We start from the raw sequence: 14,899 nt of genomic DNA, 5'->3' as shown, positions 1-14,899 counted from the left end.
TAAAGGTATGTTATGTTCTTCCCCTATTTTTCATCTTCCCAATTATTCTACCACTTTTGAGCTAGAATGTGATGCTTTAGGTATAGGCATAGGCATAGTTCTTATGCAGGAAAGATATCGCTTACTTTAGCAATAAGTTAAAAGTTTCACAATTGAATTAATCTACCTAACACAAAAAACTTTTAGTATTAGTTCGAGCACTCGAAGTGTGGCAACACTACATTATTCCTAAATAGTTTCTCATACACACAAACCATGACTCCTTGAAGTTGTTAAAGGGACAAGGTAAGTTAAACAAATTACATACTTAATAGGTTAAATTCATTGAATCTTTTCCTTACTTCATTAAGTATAAAAAAAGGGAAAGATAACATTGTAGGTGATGTATTACCTCGAAGGTATACTCTTACCTCCCAAATGCATACAACTTTTCTGAGAATTGAACATATCAAATATGCATATCATGATGACTCGGATATTTATGATATATATACTCTTTTTCTTAAAAGTATTTTTAATGAGTTCAATTTTGTATATGGGTTTTTGTTTCAACTAAACAGGTTATGCAGTCCATAAAGCTCCTTACAAGAATTCTCAACTCATGAACCACACTTATGAGACTTCATGGGTTACTTTCATGAACTGCTTGACATGGTTTTTAAACACTAATTCTCACCACACAATATTAAAAACAATAAAATGGCGTATGAGGCAATCACAAAGAAAACCAAAAGTGGTCGACGCCATGTTAAATTTTAACTGAAACACTAGATTTGAAGACTTGTGTTCAAAAGCGAATTTCAAGATAATAAGAATTTGATTCCAACAAGGAAGAAACCTCTACTAGAGTTCATAATGACTCATCAAATTGATTTGGGTAGGTATTTCTGTTGAGTTAATCGATCGATGGAATTGGCCAAGAGGGGGGTGAATTGGCAATTAAAATTTTGGTGGAAGCTTTTGCAGAAAATTGAAAAGATTTGCACATCGATTTAGAGTGGTTCGACTTTCTCAACCAAAGTCTACATCCACTACCTTAGCTATCCACACTAAGGATTTTCCAACAAATTAACTAATTTGTTCTTTCTTTTGAGGCCAAAGAGATAACCTTACAACTCCCTCAAGAATATACCCCAGTTCTTGAGAACACTCTTTCTCAAAGAGAAGATTACATATTTGCAAACTTACAAGGAAATCCTCACAAGGTAGATTATTTGCACAATTTTAGAACAATGAAAATAACACTCGAAAATGAATACAATTGAGTACAAGTAGTGTTCTTGAAAGCAAAATGAATATTGAATGATAAAGAGGCTTGAAATGCTCAAACTTGAGGTTTGATGCTTTCTCTTTGATTCTCTCTTGATTCTTGTTTCTTGTTTATTCTTGTTGTTGATCAATGGATTCTAAGCTTGTTTAAATACTCCTTCAAATGATTCTGAATGTTGGGGATGGATAGTGGAGTTAATAGATATGTTTAAGTGTGAAAACAATTAATTAAAGTAGTTGGGAGCGTCAGTGCATCGATGCATACCCATGGTGCATCGGTGCATCGGTGTAAAATTCAAATATTTTGACTGTTGGACCCTTAGTGCATCGGTGCACTAAGATTGCATCGATGCATCAAGTGCATTCGATGTTTCAAAATAGCCGGAGTGCATCGATGCATCAAATGCATTCGATGTTTTCATAAAATCCTCAGTGCATCGATGCATGGTATGTGCATCGATGCATGAAATGCATTTGATGTTCAATTTAATTCATGGTGCATCGATGCATGGATTGGTGCATCGGTGCATCACTTTGATAAATGGATTTTAGGCTTGATTTTGGTTCAAAATACTTTATGAAAATTGTTTCAAAAATAGTTTAAGTATAAAACACAATTTTACACATTTAGTAAGGTTTTAATTTCAACTTGAAAGACTTGGAGTAATAATTTGATATTCGATTAATTAAATCAAATATACTTAGAAAATCATTTGTAAAATCTTAAAATTCATTTAAACTTAATTTGTTATATCGAAACACAAAAACGTTTTCAATAATTTCACATGTTGTCTTTCCCACATATCTAAATTTCTTTCTCTTGAATTTCTAGATATGTGGACGATTCTTTTTGTGAAGGGGGAATGGCATATGTACCAGAGTCCATAATGTTGACAACGTATGCTTCTATGGACTATTGGTTCTACTCAAACTTACTAGGAGAACGAAGTCTAGAAGATTCAAAGCATATCTACTGGTAAGTATAAATTTATTGAATTCTTAAAAAGCTCTAATGTTTTACCCATTTGATGTTTCAAATTTGAGGTCGAATCCTTTTTAAGAGAGAGAGGATGATACATGCATCATCAGGATCACATCAAAGAAAGATGGAATAAATCTTCTAAGTGATCCACACGTTAAAGCCTTGGAAAAGAAGAACAACAGAGCAATAAACTTGCAACTTCTTTTTGAATGGGATAGTTATCTTATTTGGTCAACATGTTCTCTATAGTTACGATATATTGTCTCTTATCTTTCCAAAAATTCTTGAATCACCTCAATCTCATATTGGAAACTCAAGATATGTCCATTTTAGTTAAGACAACGCAATGCATAAAATCCTAAACGGGATTAATACAAGTTTTTATAAATATTATGAATTTTCAATTTTTTCATTGATTATTTGTAATATAATTTAATATAGGATGTTACATTATCTTTTAGGATTATATTTATTATTTTATTATAATTAAGGTATTTAATTTGTTACTTAGTCATGTTACAAGAAGGATTCCACCTCACCTAAATAAAAGAGGCTCCTGTAACACCATAACCTGTATAATTATACCTATACAGATTATAGATGTAACCCGAATTTCTAAAACCATTTCCAATTCAAACCGTTATTTAAAATTTATTTTCTTAAAATGGTAAATGATATTATAAAAATATCATATCATATGAATTATGCTTCGTTATAACAAATTTAAGGCAAAAGATTTTTTTATACAGTAATTTCAGTAAAAATATATAAAACTCATAAAATTACCATTTTGTTTCCAAATTTGTTCAACAAAGCAATAGAACATTAATAAATACATGCCACTAATCAAGTCAACATTACATCTTAGGATGTCTTACTGATATTGAAATATACTCCTCGATGCTTGATGTCGCTTTAAACTCTTTATTCCACTACTGGCTTTTTAGCTACGCGTGAAAATTATCACATGCCAAGTATATACTTAGTAAGGCAATTAAAACAATAAACAGTGCAATACATTTCATGCATGAATTTCATTGTCAAAAACAAATGCCATTAGATCATGTTACATACATGTCTAATATTTTTCCATGATCAAAATAAGATAAAATCTCTTACCATTTATCCCATAAGATCGTAAGCTTATTTTACCAAAATACTTACCATTTAATCCCATAAGCTCGTAAGCTTATTTTACCAACATAATTACCATTTAATCCCATAAGCTCGTAAGCTTATTTTACTAATATACTTACCATTATTCCATAAGCTCGTAAGCTTATTTGCCAGTTTATCATTTATTAACCAATAAACCATAACCCAAAGTATAATTGTATGAGAACCCGGTATAGGAGTTAAATATTGCACCGAAGTGCTGAGGTCGAGCTTTGCTCACCTAATAATGCACCTTAGTGCTGAGGACGGGCTTTACCCACCTTATACACCGTAGTGTTTTGTACTATTTCTTTGCTAGACACTTTGAGGCCTGCACTATGTACCTTCTCTAGACACTCTAGTGTTACCTAATAGGCAGCTGCTAGACTCTATGGCATGCCATTAATACCACTGATCCTCAATAACATCCTTGGGCATATAGTCAATTTTATTTAATCCATCCATGGCAAAGTATATTATCATAATTTAACAATGGGGCAGTTCATACCCAAAATAACATTCATGGTAAAATATCATATTATTCATGATCAATGCATTATAAATTCACATTATGACATATCAATGTCATATCGAAGTTATAAAAATGACATATTATCATGCTGATATAAACAAGGTCGACTTATCGCAAGTCTTCCTGATGATGTATAAAACATCTATATGAATGATGTATAAAACATCTATGTACAATGTCATGCATGTATTGCACTCACCTTGACACTTTATATATTCCAAAATATGAGCCTCACTATGTTTCACAATAAACCCTTTTTATGCTTGACTTACTTCAATCACAAATCAATCACGATATGTATAAATCACAAATTCATAACGGTACATATGTTAGTATTTTACTAACATAAACATATCCCAAAATAACTCCATAATATACTTGAAACTCATTTTCTATCAAAATACTCAACACTTAATAATTCCTTTTAACATTGGAACCAACTTTTCCAATTTACTCAAAATAGTCTTTCACCATTTTATCACTTAAATTCTTAATACCAAAAATTTCAGCATTGAATTTAATACCATTCAAATGCTTTTACAAAGGCATAATTGCATAATTACATTTAAATACCCCAACTATACGAATGTTGTACTTAAATCACCAATCTTTTCAAATTTCCAAAATAGTCATATTTCACATCTAACACTCATTTCAATTCCAAAATAGCATTTTCCATTGTAGTATATCAACTTTTAAACAAATATACAATCATTCACAACTTTTCCAAAGTTGTCGAATTGGTCCCCCAACTTTTCAAAAATTATAAAATGGTCCCTAAATTTTTCTAAGGCTTATAGAATACTTTCTACATTATTTCCAGACCTTATATAATTTTTCCATAATTTTTCTCATCCATTAAGACCAAGGCCTAAAGGTTTAAAGTTCCAAAACTAGGGTTTTCATGATTTTGCTCGATTTTGATTCGATTCAAGCATGAAATCAACTTTCAATCAACCTTATAACATCTCTACAATCAAATCCCTTATCAATTCTCATCAGAACACAAAGTTCTCCAACTTATAATTGGGTCGAGTTTTATAGAATTATTTATAGGAAGATTAAACATGTTATAACCATGAATCAAGCTTGAAAATTAATCTACAACCTCAAAAACATCAAGATTCATCATCAATTTCATGATCCCTTATATGAACATAAACCCTTAGATTTGGGATCTCTAAAATCCAGCAACATTAGAAAACAATATTTGTACCAAATGATAGCGTTTTTTGCGTAGATCACTTTCCTATTTCACGGCATAACCCGAATTCCAAAGGAATTAACTCAAAAATTGAAAATAAAATATTTTCTTACCTTGGAAGCTATCTCACGTCCTTTTCTGGAGAAGATGAACATCTTGGCATGATATTTTAGTTTGATATCATGCTTATCATCCTTTAAAATAATATATAATTCATTAACTTGGGAAAATACCAATATACCCTTAATAAAACTTCATATTTACCATAAAGCCTAAATACTTTTCCTTATCATCTTCCAAATCAGAGAAATACTAGCCTTATCATCTTTCAATAATCAACGATGAACAAAATAGTTTCTGCTTTACCGTTTTACCCTTGCAATTTCCAAAAATTACAATTCAGTCACCTTAATCTAACGGTTCAGATTAAACATGGAATTAAACCATTAAATATTTTTTCCAACATTTTAAAAATGTGAAAATAATATTTTTATTCCCTTATTTTTGTAACCTATTTGTAATTTTTCAAAATTACATTTTGGTCCCTAAACTTTTCAAAGTTTATACTTTAGTCACTAAACTTTACCAAATTTCTAATTTGGTCACTAAATAAATCCATTTATAATTTGGTCACTAAATAAATCCGTTTATGGAATAAAATTATTTTTGGGAAAATTATCACTTAATTCCTTAAACTTTTCCCAAATTTTCTACTTTGACCATCAAACTTTCAAAATTTGCATTTTAGTTATTATCTAAATTTTTGGGCTATTACAATTCTCCCCTCCTTAAATAAAATTTGTCTTCAATTTTTAAGATGTACCTAATATGAAGAGGTGTGGAAACTGCTTTCTCATGTCCTCTTCTCCTTCCCATGTAGCGTCCTCGACTTTATGATTTTACCAAAGTACTTTGACTAGAGGAATCGTCTTGGTACGTAGTTCTTTAATTTCTCGAGCTAAAATCCAAACTGGTCCTTCTTCATAAGCCAAATTGGATCTCAATTTCCTCTGATGAAATGACATGTGAAGGATCTGATCGATACTTTCTAATCATCGACACATGAAAAACATTGTGTACTTTCTCCAACTCTGGAGGTAATGCTAACTGATAAGCCACTGGTCCGACAGGCTTTAAGACCTCATAAGGTCCAATGAATCTTGGACTTAGTTTCCCTTTGCTCCCAAAATGTAAAATCTTTTACCAAGGCGGTACTTTAAGAAAAACTTTATCGCCTTCATGAAATTCAATCTCTTTTTGTTTCAAGTATGCAGAAGACTTCTGGCGATTAAATGCCATCTTGAGATTATCTTGAATTATCTTTACTTTATCCTCAACCTCTTTCAATAAATCTGAGCCAACAAGATTTTGATCTTTTAACCCGAACCAATTTAATGGTGTTCGACATTTTCTTCCATATAAAGTTTCATACTGAGCCATCTTGTTACTCAATTAATAATTGTTATTGTAGAAAAATTCTACTAAAAGCAAGTACTTTTCTTTTTCCATGATTCCTTAGAATCCATCACACATGCACTCAGCATATCTTCCAATATCTGAATAGTACTTTCTGACGTACCATTCGTCTGTGGATGAAAAGTCGTACTGAAATTCAATCAAGTACCCAAAACTTTATGCAAAGATTTCCAAAATCTTAAAGTGAACTTTGGATCCCTGTCAGATAAAATGGATACTTGCATTCCATGTAGCCGAACTATCTCTTTAATATACAACTATGTATATTTATTCAATGCATAGTCCATTCACATCGGAATGAAATGTGCCAATTTAATTAACTGGTCACTATTACCCAAATGGAATCCTTTTTATTTGATGTCAAGGATAGTCCAGTAACAAAATCCATAGTGACTCTTTACCACTTCCCTCTGGAATAGAAATCAATTGTAACAATTTCGAAAGCACTTTATTCTCAGCTTTTACTTGTTGACCTGTCAAACATGTAGCAACAAACTCAGTAATGTTTCTTTTCATACCTGACCACCAAAATGACTCTTTACATCCTAATACATTTTTTCCACTTGGATGTATAATCAGTGGACTATAATGTGCCTAAGAAAGAATATCTTTCTTCAACTCATCATCATGAGGAATACAAATTCTTCCTCGATAATACAGACATTCATCATACTTGACTTCAAAGTCTTTAGTCTCGCATTTTTCATAAGTGAAATATTTTTTTAAACATCTCTCATTTTTTTCTTTTTTTCTATTTTCTTCTTCTTCTTTTTATTTTTCTTCTTTCTATTTTTTAGCTCTTATGCCATCTGCCGAGACAACATGACCAAGAAAAACAACTTTTGACAACTAAAACTAGCACTTTGACAATTTGGCATATAACTTTTTACTCTTTAGTATCTCGAGCATAGTACAAAGATGAACATTTGCTAAAATTGCTTGACATCCATGTGACAACAATTTCTTGACATCCACGTGACAACAATTTCTTAGCAGTAAAAGCTGAGATCACATTGGATAAAGGATTTACCCTTTCTCTAACAAATATTATCTCTGAACCCATTGTATCTTTTAAAAACAATCTCTTCAAACGACAATCTACCCAACTATAGCAGAAAGATAGCCAATCCATGCCTAACATTATCCCGAATTCCTCAAAAGTCAATTCTAATATGTTTCCAGGAAATTCTACTCCTTGTATCTTTATCGGACATTCGTTACAAATCCGATAAATTTTCGTACTATGGACCAATAGATTGATTACCACAATATCACTAGAAATAGGATCTAAAAAGATTCCCCTATCTCTTATCAGTTTGGTACTAATATACGATTATGTAGAACCGAGATCAATCAATACGAAAATAGGTTCATCAAAGAGATAAAAGGTACCTGCTATAATCTCAGGAGCATCTCTGTCATCATCAGTCTTAATGTGATAAACTCTTACAATAGTTTAAGATGCATCCTCAGATGTACCAGGCCTGCCTCTTTTTCCACTTCTAACCTTCTAAGGTCCTGCTACAGACTGATCTGGAAATAGCACTGGACACTCCCTTCTAAAATGACCAAGTTGTTTACAATGAAAACATTTTCCCTCCATGAGTCGACTTTGACCGTAATGATTATTTCCATAATATTCTCATTCGAGAACAGGTCGTACTCCTGAACCTCTGGTACCCATTTAAGTTGTATGTCTCACATTGGACTTTCCTCTAGAAAATCTTTTTCTACCTGTGGATACTAAGGAAACATAACTTTTCTGCTGCTGGCCCTTGTTGCGTTTGGAAAAGGGTGCAGAGTAAGAGCTTCCAAATCTTTTGTTTGTCTGAGCCTTCTTCACCTCTATATCTTCAAGGTCAACTTTTTTCATAGCTTTAACCTTATTTACCGCTTCTTGAAAAGTAGTAAAATGATGAGAAACCAGAATTCTCTTATACTGAGAATCCAATCCATAAATAAATCCATCAATTCTAGATTTCTCAGTCGGAATAAACTCCGAAGAAATCGACTCAGCTTGTGAAACTCGCATTCGTACTCGTAAACTGTTTTGCCGGATTACTTTAAGTTTAAGAAATATTGCATCATCTTATTGACAAACACGTCCCCAATATAATTTTTCTTGAATTCCCTCAGAAAGAATTCCCATGTGATTTGCTTAGTGAAAACTCGAGCGGCGACTGTATTCCACCATACATTGCCTTGCTCCATCAGTAAAGACACTACTCTTTCAACCATTCCTTGATCATCACAAGGAATCATGTTGAGCATATTATCGACGTCATTCAACCAGAAGTCAGCAGCCATCAGATTAGCATCTGAATCACCTCAAAATTCAGGTGCTCTCATCTTCCTCAGTTCTTTAGGAACTGACGCTGGGGTTCGACGGTTAATAATGTTGTCTAGGGCTTGTAAGAATAACCCCCAATCTTGAACAGGCATATCCTATTGATTCAGATTAGACGGCTCTACATTCGGTTGAGCATTGGCTGGATTCTGATTCACCTCATTACTCCCACTCTGTACAGGATTAACATGCTCACCTACCCTACTCGATTCTTGATGATCTGACATCTGAACACAGTCAAAATCATCGTACTTTAGTAAAGAGTAACTTTACTCCTAATAAGCATCATCACAGTATATATACAACTATCAGTAACTTTTGACATCCTAGTGACATGTATACACTTTTTAACTCAAAACAAACTCGATTTAGTCATAGAATCGACTAAACATGTAGCTCTGATGCCAATAAATGTAACACCCATAACTCGTATAATTATACCTATATAGATTATAGATGTCACCCGAATTTCTAAAACTATTTTCAATTCAAACCGTGATTTAAAATTTATTTTCTTAAAATAGTAAATTATATTATAAAAAGATCATATCATATGAAATTATGTTTTGTTATAACAAAATTTAAGGCAAAAGATTTTTTTTTATAAATAGTGCTTTGAACAGTAATGAACAGTATCGTGAACATTGAACATTATACCAATGCACTGCTACAGTACCGTGAACAGTGTACCGATGCACAAAAACTTCAACAAAAACTACAGTATCGTGAACAATGTACCGATGCCACAATAAACCCTTTTTATAAAACTCATAAAATTACCATTTTGTTTCCAAATTTGTTCAACAAAGCCATAGAACATTAATAATTACATGCCACAATAAACTCTTTTTATACTTGACTTGCTTCAATAACAAATCAATCACGATCTGTATAAATCACAAATTCATAACGATACATATGTTAGTATTTTACTAATATAAACATATCCCAAAATAACTCCATAATATACTTGAAACTCATTTTCTATGAAAATACTTAACACTTTATATTTCCTTTTAACATTGGAACCAACTTTTCCAATTTACTCAAAATGGTCCTTCACCATTTTATCACTTAAATTCATAATACCAAAAATTTCAGCATTGAATTTAATACCATTCAAATGCTTTTACAAAGGCATAATTGCATAATTACATTTAAGTACCCCAACTATGCGAATGTTGTACTTAAATCACCAATCTCTTCAAATTTCCAAAATAGTAATATTTTACATCTAACACCCATTTCAATTCCAAAACAACATTTTCCAGTGAAGTACATCAACTATTAAACAAATATACAACCATTCACAACTTTTCCAAAGTTGTTGAATTGGTCCCCAAACTTTTCAAAAATTACAAAATGGTCCCTAAATTTTTCTAAGGCTTGTAGAATACTTTCTACATCATTTCCAGACCTTATATAACTTTTCCATAATTTTTCTCATCCTTATAGACCAAGGCCTAATGGTTTAAAGTTCCAAAACTATGTTTTTCATGATTTTGATTCGATTCAAGCGTGAAATCAACTTTCAATCAACCTTATAACATCTCTACAATCAAATCCCTTATCAATTCTCATTAGAACACAAAGTTCTCCAACTTATAATTAGGCTGAATTTTATAGAATTATTCATAGGAAGATTAAACATGTTATAACCATTAATCAAGCTTGAAAATGAATCTACAACCTCAAAACATCAAGATTCATCATCAATTTCATGATCCCTTATATGAACACAAACCCTTAGATTTGGGATCTTTGAAATCCAACAACATTAAAAAAAATATTGGTACCAAATGATAGCATTTTTCGCGTAGATCACTTTCCTATTTCACGGCATAACCCGAATTCCAAAGGAATTAACTAAAAAAATAAAAAAAAAATATTTTCTTACCTTGGAAGCTATCTCACGTCCTTTGCTGGAGAAGATGAACATCTTGGCATGATATTTTAGTTTGATATCATCCTTATCGTCCTTTAAAATAATATATAATTCATTATCTTGGGAAAATACCAATATACCCTTAATAAAACTTCTTTCATCTTCCAAATCAGAGAAATATCATCCTTATCATCTTTCAATAGTCAAAGATGAACAAAATAGCTTCTACTTTACCGTTTTGCCTTTGTAATTTCCAAAAATTACAATTTTGTCATCTTAATCCAAAGGTTCAGATTAATCATGGAATTAAACCATTAAATATTATTTTTCCAACATTTTAAAAATGTGAAAATAATATTTTTATTTCCTTATTTTCGTGACTTATTTGTAATTTTTCAAAATTACATCTTAGTCCCTAAACTTTTCAAAGTTTATACTTTGGTCACTAAACTTTACAAAATTTATAATTTGGTCATTAAATAAATCCATTTATGGAATAAAAGTATTTGTGGGAAAATTATCACTTAATTCCTTAAACTTTTCCCAATTTTTATACTTTGACCATCAAACTTTCAAAATTTGTATTTTGGTTATTATCTAAATTTTTGGGGTATTACAGCTCCTCCCACCATTGTAAACATCATCTTTTCTTTTAATAATAATACAATGTGAGTAACTTTTTGCAATAGATGATCTCCTTGTGCATTCGAATAATCTTTTCCTTTAAGTTCTTTCAAGTTCTTGAGAGAAAGATCTTCACACTTCGGTTTGCCTTCTTATTACGACTAGTATGGTTGGTTAGAGTTGTAATACCGAGTTTGCCTTTTCATTGTCACTAAGAGGATTCTGTAGGACATATCCATCTATCATTCATCTCCGTAACTCATCATCTTCGTCCTCCATCATCACGCCACCATCATCACCAAATTCCTAAGGTTTTCGTTAAGTTCATACCTACCGGGGGTAAATTTTCAAATCAATTTTTATGAAGATCCAGCCGTCAAAATTCCGATACAACTTCTTCATTATCATCCTAATTTTTTTTATCTTTCTAACAAGCATTCATCCATCAAAATACATCCGCAACAGCCCCTTTCCATTCACCATAAGGAAAGATAACTTAATTCATTTATTAAAATGTTTGTCTTTTAGTTTCTTTTATTGCCTAATTTCCCTTTTTGTCCTTAGAATTAAATTATGCTTATTATATTATCTTAAAAAAATTCTTCTTATCTTAATATCATCAACTAAAAGCCCTAATCGAATTACCTTGTTGCTGCCCACAACTTTCATTCACCCTATCGTTCTTTGATGTAGTCTAGAGCTTTCTAGATTTGATTCCTCGATAGAGAGAAACGATCATCATCCAATGTTGCTTCTCTATCAATTGGTATCATATTTGGGATGATTCTTGGAGAGAATCTAGTATTCTTGATTATTCTTACAAGCATACTTCATTACGGTACCCCAATAGAGCAAGTTGAGACAAGTTCATCATTTTCAGGTTCTTTTTTAAAGTTTTTTATTTAGTTTCAATTTCTTCTTGTTAGTTTGTTGTTTTTCATCAAAAAGAAAATCAATATCAATATCAAAAAATAAAAGAAAAAGGGATAAAAAAATATAAAAAACTCAAATGAAGGAATTTGGGACATATTTTTTACACTACTTGACTCATCCTAAGAGCAATCTCCCATTCAAATTTTAGACCAATAAAAATTCATTTGACCCCTCTAGTCCATCATTCAAGATTGTTCAGTAGATTTGAGCACTAGTTCTTGTCAAAACTTTTCAGAATTTTCCAAATCCAAACTAAACTCATTGGAAGACATACAAAAAAATTCAGAATTTTTGGAGATCATAAACCCTCTCAAATACGTTGCTCAAATCGATCCGGTAAATCAAGGTTTTTTCGGGTCTAGTTTTTCAACCTTTTCTTTAACTCTTATTACTTTTGGTTCTTTTGTTTTACCTTTTATTTGTTCCTCTACATCATCTAACACATTATCATCCTTTTTTTAGTACGATTAAAGAGTTTACATACTTCTTCTTCCTTGCATTCTCATTATTTTGGAGTCATATGCTTCTTTGGCCTCTTAGAACCCTTAATTAACGTTTTCTTCCTTTACTAGTGATTGAACTCCGATACGAATATTGGAAAGCTTTTTGGAGAAGAAAGTTTTAAGGATTACAAGATCAACTTTCTTACCACTTATTTTGTTACGACCTTGAAGTGACCTGTAAGGGTTCTTATTTTCTTTTTACTTTAAAATTTTTCTTTCAGTGTTGTGATTTAAGGATGAGAGAAGAAGCTACTTTGAATAATACCTTTGCAAAACTATTAAGTGTTATAAATCAACATTTCGCCTTACTGCAAGGAATTCAACAATGATTTGATGAAATTTCGCCTATTCTCTCCATGACAAGACAACAAAGAGCCAATGATTAATCGAGATTTCACATTCCAGACCTTTTTTCTAATAACAATTCCAAAATCAAAGGAGATTATAATCTAGACGGCTACATAGGTTGGGAGAGCAATGTTGATCGTATTTACTTTCACTGTAATTGCCCCATGAAAAAATACAATTGATCACCTCAGAATTCCAAGGTTTTGCGCTCACTTGGTGGAAGAAAACATGAAAGACGATACAAGGTTTCTGAATACTAGCATCATGTCTTGGATTGATCTTAAACGAGTAATGGGAAGCGGTTTATCTTGACATACTATATTCCTGAAGTTAAGAAACTACTTCGCCGACTTTGACAAGATAAAAGATCAGTAAAAGTCTACTATAAGGAGATGACATCCTTAATTAATCGTGCAGACATTCATGAAGCAAAAGGATATACGGTAAATAGATTTGTCACTGGCTTGCATCCAAACATCATTAATCTTCTTGACTTACATGGTTATGAAAGGCTTCAGGATACACTAAAGAAAAACAATGACAATTGAATCATAACTTCAGGGGAAGTATCGTTTCAGAGACACTTGCCAAAGTACTTCATCTATTTTCGAAGGTACTTCATCTACTTACCAAGGTACTTCTACTACTTACCAAGGTAATTCATCTACTTCTGCTTCTTCTACTCTTCTTTCTACCACAAATATTGAATCAGACAATGACATCAATGAAAACGTCGCTAGAATGTTGTAATAGTAGATACCCAAGATAATTCATCTACTTCCACTTCTTCTGCTATCTACCGAAGATACTAAATCAGACAATGACATCGATGAATATGATGCTAGCAACATTGTAATAGAAGATATTGATCTTCAGTCAAAACTCCTTAAAATAGGATAGAGTTCTACTATGATTTAAACTCCTAAAGATAGGATCCACAAGCACTATAAATAGTCATTGTAACTCACTATTGTAAGGGACGATTTACAGACAAAATACAGAGGAAAACACGGAAAATACAAAGGCAAAGCTATTGTAAACGATTCGAAAAGGAAATAAAAGGTAGCATTTTTTTTGATTCGTTCATTTCTCGCATGTGCACGTTATTTGTTTGAGATTTGGTTCGAATAACCCAAAACATGGGTTGCGCCGATGACCAAAAATGGGTGGGGTTTCAAAGTTTTGAACCTAGATCTACCCCGAGGCGTGTTCATTTTTTATCCCCCTAATGCGTAATATCAACGTTAATTGTCTTTCAAATTTGGCCCCAATCTTTATTTTTCTTTATATTAGTCCTTTTATTTATTGTATAGATATTTTTATTTATTTATTATTTACATTATTGTCATTATATAAATATATATACGTATGTTCTTTTAAATGATTTTCAATTGATTTTTTTACACTATATATTATTATTATCTATACATATATTTTTTATTTATTTATATTCATTTGGTTATTTTTTAATACTATATTTATTATTTTTTTATATATATATATACTTTTTAAAAAAATATTTTACTTATAAGCGTATTATTACTATATATATATATATATATATATATATATTGTAATTATCTTTATTTACTTTATCATTATACATATATATGTATGTTTTAAATAGTTTATTTATAAGTC

The sequence above is a fragment of the Hibiscus syriacus genome, unplaced genomic scaffold (assembly GCF_006381635.1).
Source record: "Hibiscus syriacus cultivar Baekdansim isolate YM2019G1 unplaced genomic scaffold, ASM638163v2 tig00113725_pilon, whole genome shotgun sequence".
Lineage (NCBI taxonomy): Eukaryota > Viridiplantae > Streptophyta > Magnoliopsida > Malvales > Malvaceae > Hibiscus > Hibiscus syriacus.
This window is presented reverse-complemented; position numbering follows the sequence as displayed.